Source organism: Zingiber officinale, chromosome 4A (assembly GCF_018446385.1).
Source record: "Zingiber officinale cultivar Zhangliang chromosome 4A, Zo_v1.1, whole genome shotgun sequence".
Classification (NCBI taxonomy): domain Eukaryota; kingdom Viridiplantae; phylum Streptophyta; class Magnoliopsida; order Zingiberales; family Zingiberaceae; genus Zingiber; species Zingiber officinale.
Window position 1 is genome coordinate 9,807,906 of NC_055992.1, and position 11,099 is coordinate 9,819,004.

The window sequence follows — 11,099 nt, forward strand, 5'->3', positions numbered from 1 at the left end:
GCCCAAGATATTTATAGAAGTTTCTCCGTTTATAATGTTGTCAATCATAAAATATAGGACTAAAAAGAACCATAATAGTATATATTTTTATATAAAAAATCATGAGAGAAAATTACTAATAAACTTTACATTTATTTTTATTATTTAAAAAATAAGGATATTAATGTAATTTAATTTTTTTTTTATCAAAACTAATTATTAAAGAGTCAAGGTTCTTAATTAAATATTAAAATAGTAAGATAAGATTCTTAATTAGTTAAATTTGATTTCGAATAACTTAACGTTATTAAATAACCATTTAATAGTTGTATCCTTGAATAAAAAAAAATCAGTAAATTAATATAAAAGAGAGAGACAAATATGGTGGGAAAGCTAGAAATTAATTGCTTCAAAATAATATATAGAAATAAAATTAGATTGGAAGGAAGATATTGAAATAAGGCCAAGAAGGAAATAGATGAAGAAATTAAAAAATATGGGTAAAATATATAAAGCAATACGTACAAATAAATATCAATAAATTTTTTTACAAATTTGAATAGCAACAAATCATATTTTAAATTTAAATATAAGTTAAAAGAAAGGAAGAAACGTGAAAATTGATTTTATTCCTATTGAATAGGTAATTAATTTGAAATTGGTGTGAGAATTATTTATTTATTAATTTGAATTTGCCTAATATTGAAAATTTTAAACATTATTAAACGCAGAAATTAATAAATCATTATTACTAAATATTACCTTTTTAATACTTATCTTTTAATATTCAAAATTCTATTTTACTCTAGACCAACATAATATTTCCTTAGATGTCTTTATCAATAAATTAATTCTTCTTCTTTATAAATTTATTTAATCTTTCTGTCAACTGCAGCAGAAGTTTTTCTATAACATAAAGAAATCGATGGAGGATTGTTGTTTTAGCGACGAGAAATTATTGGTCAATTGGAATCTTATCGATGACAATCTATTGGAACTCATGGCCAAGAGGTTAGATGTTATGGATTATATTCGCTTTCGTGCTGTTTGCAAAACATGGCGCTCTATCACTGTCACCCCTCAGCGTCGTCTGCTTCCATGGCTGATCACTGGATGTGATCGAATCAACGGACGACTCTTCTACATGTCTTTTACCGATGACAAATCACACTCCATCATTGTGCCGGCCCTTAAGGAAAACAAGAATTTTGAATTAGGGATCGTCTCATGTGGAGGATGGTTGGTTCTGGAAGGACAAGAGGACTCTTATGCCATCTCCCTCCTCAACCCCCTCACCGGTGCTCATGTTCTTCTCCCCGACGCCCCTAAACAATTGTTCACTAGAAGGATCCAATATAACATGCCCTTTGATCCCCTTAATCCTGGAGCTACGACAAATTATACTGAGATTCGATACTTGATCCATCAGATGGCGATATCTTCTAATCCATTGAATATGAGTACTGATTGCACCATTGTTGTCATCTCAGCCGGGAACAAGGCATTGGTATCACTTCGCAATGGTTCTTCTTGGCTCTTGATGAACGACGAGAGCAAGTATGAGGACGTTGTCTTCTTCCGCAAATGTTTTGCTACTGTCAACTATATGGGAGAAGTTTCTATGTTCTCAGGCATCAACCTTAATAAATTTTCCACCATCCCTTCTCCTTCAAGGGAGCTCAACAAAGCTGATTGGAAGTTATCAAGTATGACCAACCTCTGTCTCATTCTCTTTCAGAAGGTAAGTGATTGCGAGGGATACATATCGTTTAAGGATAGGAAGCTTCCATTCTACAAAACCAGATGGATTAATATGTATAAACTATTTCGAGACGCCAGTGTTGGCTCACCGCCAGTAACATTTGCTAAGGTCATATGCAGGAATTCTGTAGTTTTTTATGGGATATCATCACCTCCCTATATATTCTTGCACTTCTTCAGTGGCATGTCTGAGTTTATTTACATTGCTGGCGAGCACGGAGAGATGCCAGATGATGATAAGGTTGTCTCCTACGTGACTATGCCACAAGCATTTGATATTAATAATGGCACTCTGAAGCCTTTGCTCCCTCAAGTTGGGACAAATTCAATTTCATTCTGGCACGTGCCACAACCATTTTAATTGTTTTATGAAAAATAAAAATGATTGTTATTTCTTATTAAATTTTCTTGCTTCTTAGTCGTGTATGGAGATGAATAATCTATTTAGTTTTCTTTGTTAATGCAATTGCATTAATTGACTTGCATGGTTACTTTAGCTTACTGTACTTAATTAATCCATATGCATGATTGATTAGAGTTGTTATTGTGTGATCAAAAATTACATATTTGAATTATGAAAATAGTCTTTAGTAAAAAGTAAAAGTAAGATTATATATAATGGATCCTTATTCCGGAAAAAATGCCTAAAAATATGCCGGATAATTTAGAAATTACTGGCTATGAAAATACAATTCTAAAATAAGGAAGAAGACATGAATACGATATCGCAGCAAGAGTCGTTAATAATACTGGCCATTCAAATAATAAGAGACTCTTGCTGGGGAGCGACGTGACTCTGACATCTAGATAAAGAGGATTCAGAGGTAAGAGCAAGAGTCTTATGATCTTATCCAACCTTATGAATTCATTCCGGTCACCGGCAGCCTAAGAACTAGAATTCAAGAAGTGCCGGTTCCAGCTCTTAAACTTCTTCTCTTTAATTAATGGGCCAAGGTAGATGCATTATGTGGGCTTTTAAAGATCATTTAAGTCTTTTAAATTAAAGCCCGTTTATATTTTAAATTTAAAATTATCAAAAGGATGGTTAAATTTTTTTAATAAAATTATTTAAAAATATATATTTATCATCAAAACAATAACAAAACTTTATTTTTTTAAAAAACTTTATTTTTTAAGATCATTATTATTATTTTTTTTGTTCCCCGATCTAATTGGGGGCAAACGCCTATGAAAAAGTTGTTTGGATTTGTAAAAAAGTTGCTTGGATTTATGTGAAAAGATTATAGTAGCGACATTAGATATCCGTAGACGTTTCCTTCCATCGATTTGGTAGTGTCCACCTAGGATTTCTAGAACATCCAACGGCCTTTCCATGAAACCTACTCTTAGCATTTTTGGGATTTCTAAACTTTCGACATCAACTTCGTCTTCCATGGCGGCAGCAATGCCAACATTGGCGACAGCCGCAATGCCAGCTCCTAGGAAAATTTGCCTTAAGAAAGAAAATAATGTCAAGATCATCACAAGGGCTTCGTGCCCATGAATGTTACGTTTCCATGTCTTCTGGTCGCCTATCTCCCTCCCTTCGGTTGTGATGGCTCGAATCCTAGAACACTCAATAAAACAAACAAAAAAACATACTTATAACAAATTGACATTCGAGATGTCTTTCCTTGCATTATCAGGAAGCAGTTCCCAGATTGAGTCTGATTCCGATTTCAATTGTAGAAGATTAAGCTCATTGAATGCTGGAAGTGGTCTAATCAAACTTGGTATTAGGGGTGAATAAAAGGTCGGTGAAATTGTATTAACTGATCAAATAGATTAAAGTTAAAAATTTAATTCAGTTAATTCAAAAATTCGATTTTTCTCTTAAAAATATCTATTATTTCAATTAAATCGATCTATTCTTAGTTTTAAAAGTCAAAATTTAATTAAATCTACTACATTTAAAATAGCAATAGAATAGAAAGTTAGTAATTTTGCTATAACCGTCAATTAATGTAAATCATCAATTAATTTACATCAATAGATTGTTAGACTTAAAAATCGAATAAATTGTTTAACAATTGAGTCAATTCGACTATCAATCATCAATCGATTGATGATGAAAAAATCGATCATTTTAATTTTTGACTGAATTAATCGTTATTTTATGGTTTAGTTTGTTCAATTTTTGTTGAAAAATTTGATGAGTTTGGTTAAATAAAAACTAATGATTTGTTTGATTTTGATTTAAACTGCTTGACCAACTTGGTTATTAACCAATTATTCATCCCTATTTAGGACATGAACCAAAAGGACTCGGTTGACAACTACTAGATCTACGAAAACTTGATTAATTGAATTGACTTCTTTAGGATGACCCCTCACGATCCAGAAGGATGGTAGATTATGACTATTCAATAGAGTTAAAATTTTTTTAAAATATTAATAGTTCAAAATATATATATATATATAAAATAATGAATCACCTTGGTCACTTAAAATCAATTATAGGATTTCTAAGCTTTTTGGCGACAGTGCCAGCATCCGAGCTCTACTGGAAAGAAAACTAATGTCAAAATCATCAGTCTTCTTGCTCACGAACGCCTCTACCTCTTATGGTCGCCTTTCTCCCTCCCTCCCTCCAGGTGTAGTGATTCGAATCCAAGAACATTCTCTCGAAGAAATAAACAAAAAAAATAAAACATACTTATAGCAAATCAACATTTGAGAAATCTTCCTTTACATCGTCAGGAAGCAATTCTCAAATTGAGTCTATCTAAATTCTGATTTCAATTGTAGAGAATTAATATAAGAGGTCTAATCAGTCATGGGAGTAGAGGTGAGCCAATGATTGGATTAAATTGAATTAATTGTTTGTTTTTATAAATCAATTATATTCCTTCCCATTTATTTTTATATTTATTTTTAAAAAATAATACTCAATTAATTTTCATCAATAATACTTAATTAATTTTTTAATTAGCTTAATTAATTTTTTAACTAGATAAATTCATTTTATGACTGACCAGATTTTGACTATTAAAATTTATCCAAAAAAAAAGAACAATATTAAATGACCTGAAGTTAAAATAGATTTTTTTTATAATTAGAGTGTCCAAGTAAAATCATATTTTTATAAGTCAATTACACATTTTTCATCTATTTTTATATTTAATTTTTATAAATAACACCTAATTAATTTTCATTAATAATATTTAATTATTTTTTTATTTAAAACAAAGAGATTGTATTAAATGATAAAAAGCTAGTTCTGGTCGCCTTTCTCCCTCCCCTGGATGTGGTGAATCGAATCCAAGAACACTCTTGGGATAAAACAAATAAAGGCGCACGTTAATTTATCAAATCACGCACATAGATATCTTAATTGATTAAAAGGCGTATGCTACTTTTGTATTTACCAAAGGACGCACTTTTTCAAGTGCACTTCCCTTTTTATCCTTCTAACCAATCAAACTTTTTTTTTATCGTTTTTCTTTTCTCCCTCTTCTCTTTCCTATCTCCTCTTTCATCAACGACATTTAAAATTTAGTTAATTTTTTGATAACATTTTAATACATTTAGATAAGCTAAAATAAACTATGAATAGCAAATTTGAACTCCTTGCAACATCAGGAATCTACAGGAACTGAAATGGGTGTAATCTGAGCTCTCTAGGTCCATAAGTGGGTTTCAGTCAAAACTCACTGATAGACATAGAGAGCTCCGATTGCACGCATTTCAGTTTCTATGGATTTCTGGTGTTGCAAGGAGTTCAAATTTACTATCCATTATTTATTTTGACTTTTAGAAGGTGTTAAAATATAAGAAGAAAGAATCAACAAAAAAAATTCATATCAGGCCCACGTTGGGCCTGATATGGAATCATATCAGACCCAACGTGGGCCTGATATGATTCATATCAGGCCTAACGTGGAGCCTTTTTGCTGATTCTTTCTTCTTATATTTTAACACCTTCTAAAAGTCAAAATAAATAATGGATAGTAAATTTGAACTCCTTGCAACACCAGGAATCCATAGAAACAGAAATGGGTGCAATCGGAGCTCTCTAGGTCCATCAGTGGGTTTTGACCGAAATCCACTTATGGACCTAGAGACCTCAGATTACACTCATTTTAGTTCCTGTAGATTCCTGATATTGCAAGGAGTTCAAATTTACTATTCATAGTTTATTTTGACTTTTATAAGGTGTTAAAATATAAAAAGAAAGAATCAGCAAAAAGGCTCCACGTTAGGCCTGATATGAATCATATCAGGCCCACGTTGGGCTTGATATGATTCCATATCAGACCCAATGTGGATCTCACTCTATTAGGAATGCTCAACTGTTTTAGGAACTCTTCATTTCATAATGGATGTGTTTATGATTGCTCTAAGTAGAAAAATAGATAAGGGCATCAATGCATATCCTCCTATATAAATGTTTCAGCTAGTGATGAAATCAAGTGGAAAAAGGTAGTAGCAAAACGTTGAGAGTTCTCTGACAAATTAGAGAATGTATAATGTTTCATTACCTATAAGAAATACATATGCAAACACTTAGAACAAATAGTCATAGTATAGTTATTGAAAAAAGAGAAGATACGTATAATTCCAATAAATAGAATTGACACAATACCAGATAGACCTAATTCTTCTATTAGCATGTAACTGCAAATAAGTTATGACTCACTTATTTCTTCTTTCTTTGTAAAAGAAAATTAATCCAGAAAATGAGATCACTTACGAGAAATAATGGAAAAGGACAAAGAGACACCACTCCAAATTCTGAAGGCTGAAAGAAAAGTGTGTCAATTATTTAAATGGGAAAAAGATACCGAGCAAAAGGTAGAGGAATTGCAAAAATTGTTACTTTTCAATATCCAATCCAACATATTTGAAGAGGTATTCAACAGTTAAGGTTTTTTCGCATAATTTTTCAAACCCCCAACAAAGACATACATCATGAACTGAGATTTAAGTCAAAATAAAATGCTACATTGGAAATGAAGAGTTCCTAAAACAATTGAGCATTCCTAATAGAGTGAGATCCACATTGGGCCTGATATGGAATCATATCAGGCCCAACGTGGGCCTGATATGATTCATATCAGGCCTAACGTGGAGATTTTTTGCTGATTCTTTTTTCTTATATTTTAACACCTTATATTCTATATCAGGCCCAACGTGGGCCTGATATGATTCATATCAGGCCTAACGTGGAGTTTTTTTGCTGATTCTTTTTTCTTATATTTTAACACGTTATAAAAGTCAAAATAAACAATGGATAGCAAATTTGAACTCCTTGCAACATCAGGAATCTACAAGAACTGAAATGATGTAATCTGAGGTCTCTAGGTCCATCAGTAGGTTTCGGTCAAAACCCACTGATGGACCTAGAGAACTCCGATTGCACCCATTTCAGTTTCTATAGATTCCTGGTGTTGCAAGGAGTTCAAATTTGCTATCCATTATTTATTTTGACTTTTAGAATGTGTTAAAATACAAGAAGAAAGAATCAGCAAAAATAATTCATATCAGGCCCACGTTGGGCCTGATATGAATCATATCAGGCCCAACATGGGCCTGATATGATTCATATCAGACCTAACGTGGAGCCTTTTTGCTGATTCTTTCTTCTTATATTTTAACACATTCTAAAAGTCAAAATAAATAATGGATAGCAAATTTGAACTCCTTGCAACACCAGGAATCCATAGAAACTGAAATGGGTGCAATCGGAGCTCTCTAGGTTCATCAGTGAGTTTTGACCGAAACCCACTGATGAACCTAGAGACCTCAGATTACACCCATTTCAGTTCTTGTAGATTCTTGATGTTGCAAGGAGTTCAAATTTGCTATCCATTGTTTATTTTGACTTTTAGAAGGTGTTAAAATATAAGAAGAAAGAATCAGCAAAAAGGCTCCACGTTAGGCCTGATATGAATCATATCAGGCCCACGTTGGGCCTGATATGATTCCATATCAGGCCTAATGTGGATCTCACTCTATTAGGAATGCTAAATTATTTTAGGAACTCTTCATTTCCAATGTAGCATTTTATTTTGACTTAAATCTCAGTTCATGATGTATGTCTTTGTTGGGGGTTTGAAAAATTATGCGGAAAAACCTTAACTGCTGAATAACTCTTCAAATATGCTGGATTGGATATTGAAAAGTAACGATTTTTGCAATTCCTCTACCTTTTGCTCAGTATCTTTTTCCCATTTAAATAATTGACACACTTTTCTTTCAGCCTTCAGAATTTGGAGTGGTGTCTCTTTGTCCTTTTCCCTTATTTCTCGTAAGTGATCTCATTTTCTGGATTAATTTTCTTTTACAAAGAAAGAAGAAATAAGTGAGTCATGACTTATTTGTAGTTACATGCTAACAAAAGAATTAGGTCTATCTGGTATTGTGTCAATTCTATTTATTGGAATTATACGTATCTTCTCTTTTTTCAATAACTATACTATGACTATTTGTTCTAAGTGTTTGCATATGTATTTCTTATAGGTAATGAAACATTATACATTCTCTAATTTGTCAGAGAACTCTCAATGTTTTGCTACTGCCTTTTTCCACTTGATTTCATCACTAGCTGAAACATTTATGTAGGAGGATATGCATTGATGCCCTTATCTATTTTTCTACTTAGAGCAATCATAAACACATCCATTATGAAATGAAGAGTTCCTAAAATAGTTGAGCATTCCTAATAGAGTGAGATCTACATTGGGTCTGATATGATTCCATATCAGGCCCAACGTGGGCCTGATATGATTCATATCAGGCCTAACGTGGAGCTTTTTTGTTGATTCTTTTTTCTTATATTTTAACACCTTCTAAAAGTCAAAATAAACTATAAATAGCAAATTTGAACTCCTTGCAACATCAGGAATCTATAGGAACTGAAATGGATGTAATCTGAGGTCTCTAGGTCCATTAGTGGGTTTCGGTAAAAACCCACTGATGGACCTAGAGAGCTCCGATTGCACTCATTTCAGTTTCTATGGATTCTTGGTGTTGCAAGGAGTTCAAATTTGCTATCCATTATTTATTTTGACTTTTAAAACGTATTAAAATATAAGAAGAAAGAATCAGCAAAAAGGCTCCACGTTGGGCCTGATATGAATCATATCAGGCCCAACGTGGGCCCGATATGAATTTTTTTTACTGATTCTTTCTTCTTATATTTTAACACCTTTTAAAAGTCAAAATAAATAATGGATAGCAAATTTGAACTCCTTGCAACACCAGAAATCCATAGAAACTGAAATGGGTGCAATCGGAGCTCTCTAGGTCCATCAGTGAGTTTTGACTGAAAACCACTGATGGACCTAGAGACCTCAGATTACACCCATTTCAGTTCCTGTAGATTCCTGATGTTGCAAGGAGTTCAAATTTGCTATTCATAGTTTATTTTAGCTTATCTAAATGTATTAAAATGTTATCAAAAAATTAATTTAATTTTAAATGTCGTTGATGAAAGAGGAGATAGAAAAGAGAAGAGGGAGAAAAGAAAAATGACAAAAAAAAAGTTTGATTGGTCAGAAAGATAAAAAGGGAATTGCACTTGAAAAAGTGCGTCCTTTGGTAAATATCAAAGTAGCATATGCCTTTTGGTCAATTAAAATATCTAGGTGCGTGATTTGGTAAATTGCCGAAGGCGCAAAACATAATCACTTATAGCAAATCAACATTTGAGAAATCTTCCTTTGCATCATGGGACAATTCCCGAGTTTGATCTAGATTCTGATTTCAACGGTAAGAATTAATATCATGAAGAGCTCTAATCAGTTTGGGACTAGGGCTAACGATTAATTAAACTAAATTAATCGATCAAAATTAGAGTTTGATTCAGTTAATTTAAATTTTATTATTTTTAATATAAATTATTTAAGATCGAATCGGTGTTTTAAATATCTAAATTTAATTAAATCAATTAAATTGAAAATAACAACTGACCACTAACAACTTAGCAGTCTGATCTAATAATGAGGAGGGGTCCCATAAAAAATAGGTTAAAGTAAAAAATACCAACTGACGTGGAAGATAAAGTTAAGCGGGGTATCCAAGTTCGTTGAGTAAACCGATTGTGGCCGAACAGACCGAGCTACTACTACTGAATAGACCGAGTATTGCCAAACAAATGGTATTAGCTTGAGAGATAAGTAAGCAGAGCCTTTCTTGACTGGGTAAATTGTCCTCTGACCACAAAGAAAGATAAATAGCTACTAGCCTTGTCGATCAGGTACCTCGCCCGATCAGACGAAGATAATTGAGGACAGTTAAGAAGCTCTGAAAGGGACGAGCCAGCAGGCCTAATGTCACTACTGAACCGGTGAAGCCCGACTGAGCGAACGTCGGTCAGCCAAGCAGGGCCCCTTCAAATATCTTATCATATCATTTTGGAAGTTTGTGCTGCGGACAGCAGGGTATGCCCAACAGGTAAATCGTATTTTAAAAGTGTCCAGACTATCATGTCAGATAATCGCATGACTGCTTAAGGAATGATATCAGAGACACTTTTCGTCTTGTTTTTTCCTAGGGCACTTAGGAAAATGTACGTACACGTTGGGATGTGTGCACGAGCATACATTGATACTATAAAAGGGGCTCCCATCCACAGGGAGAGATATATGTAACTTCATCTTCTACATTTTTTAGCCATAGTTCTCCATTTATTGAGATCGTCAGAAACTGACTTGGGTGTCGGAGGATCAACGTAAGAAATCTCTTCCCGGCACGACACTGACTTTTTTGTATTACAAAATTATATGAAATCATCACCACGTCAATCTCAAAGTCATATTTCTAGTTTACCATTCTCATTGTTTCTGGATAGAATCACAGTTGATTGATATAGTAATAGATTGATATAAATAATTGATCAACAACTTAGTAGTTGATTGTTAAGTAATCAATTAATATAAATCATCAATCAATTAGACTTAAAAACTGATTTAACAATTGATATTAGATTTTACAATTCTCATCTATTGATAATAACAAAAAAAAATAGTTATTTTAATTTTTAATTAAATTAGTCGGCATTCTATCGGTTTAATTTATTTAATTTGTTTAAAAAAAGTTAGTCGGTTCAAATAGATAAAGAAAATTAATTTATTTAATTTAAATTATTATTCAGTTATTATTAAATGTGTCCGAGTAATATTATATTTTTATAAGTTAATTATATCTTTTCTTACCTATTTTTATATTTAATTTTTAAATTTTTAGAATTATTATTAAAGTTATCCAAGTAATATCATATTTTTATAAATCAATTATATTTTTTTCACTTATTTTCATATTTAATTTTTAAAAATAATACCTAATTAATTTTGATTAATAATACTTAATTAAATTTTTAAAAAATTTGTAATCAATGATATAGAAGACTTAAAACA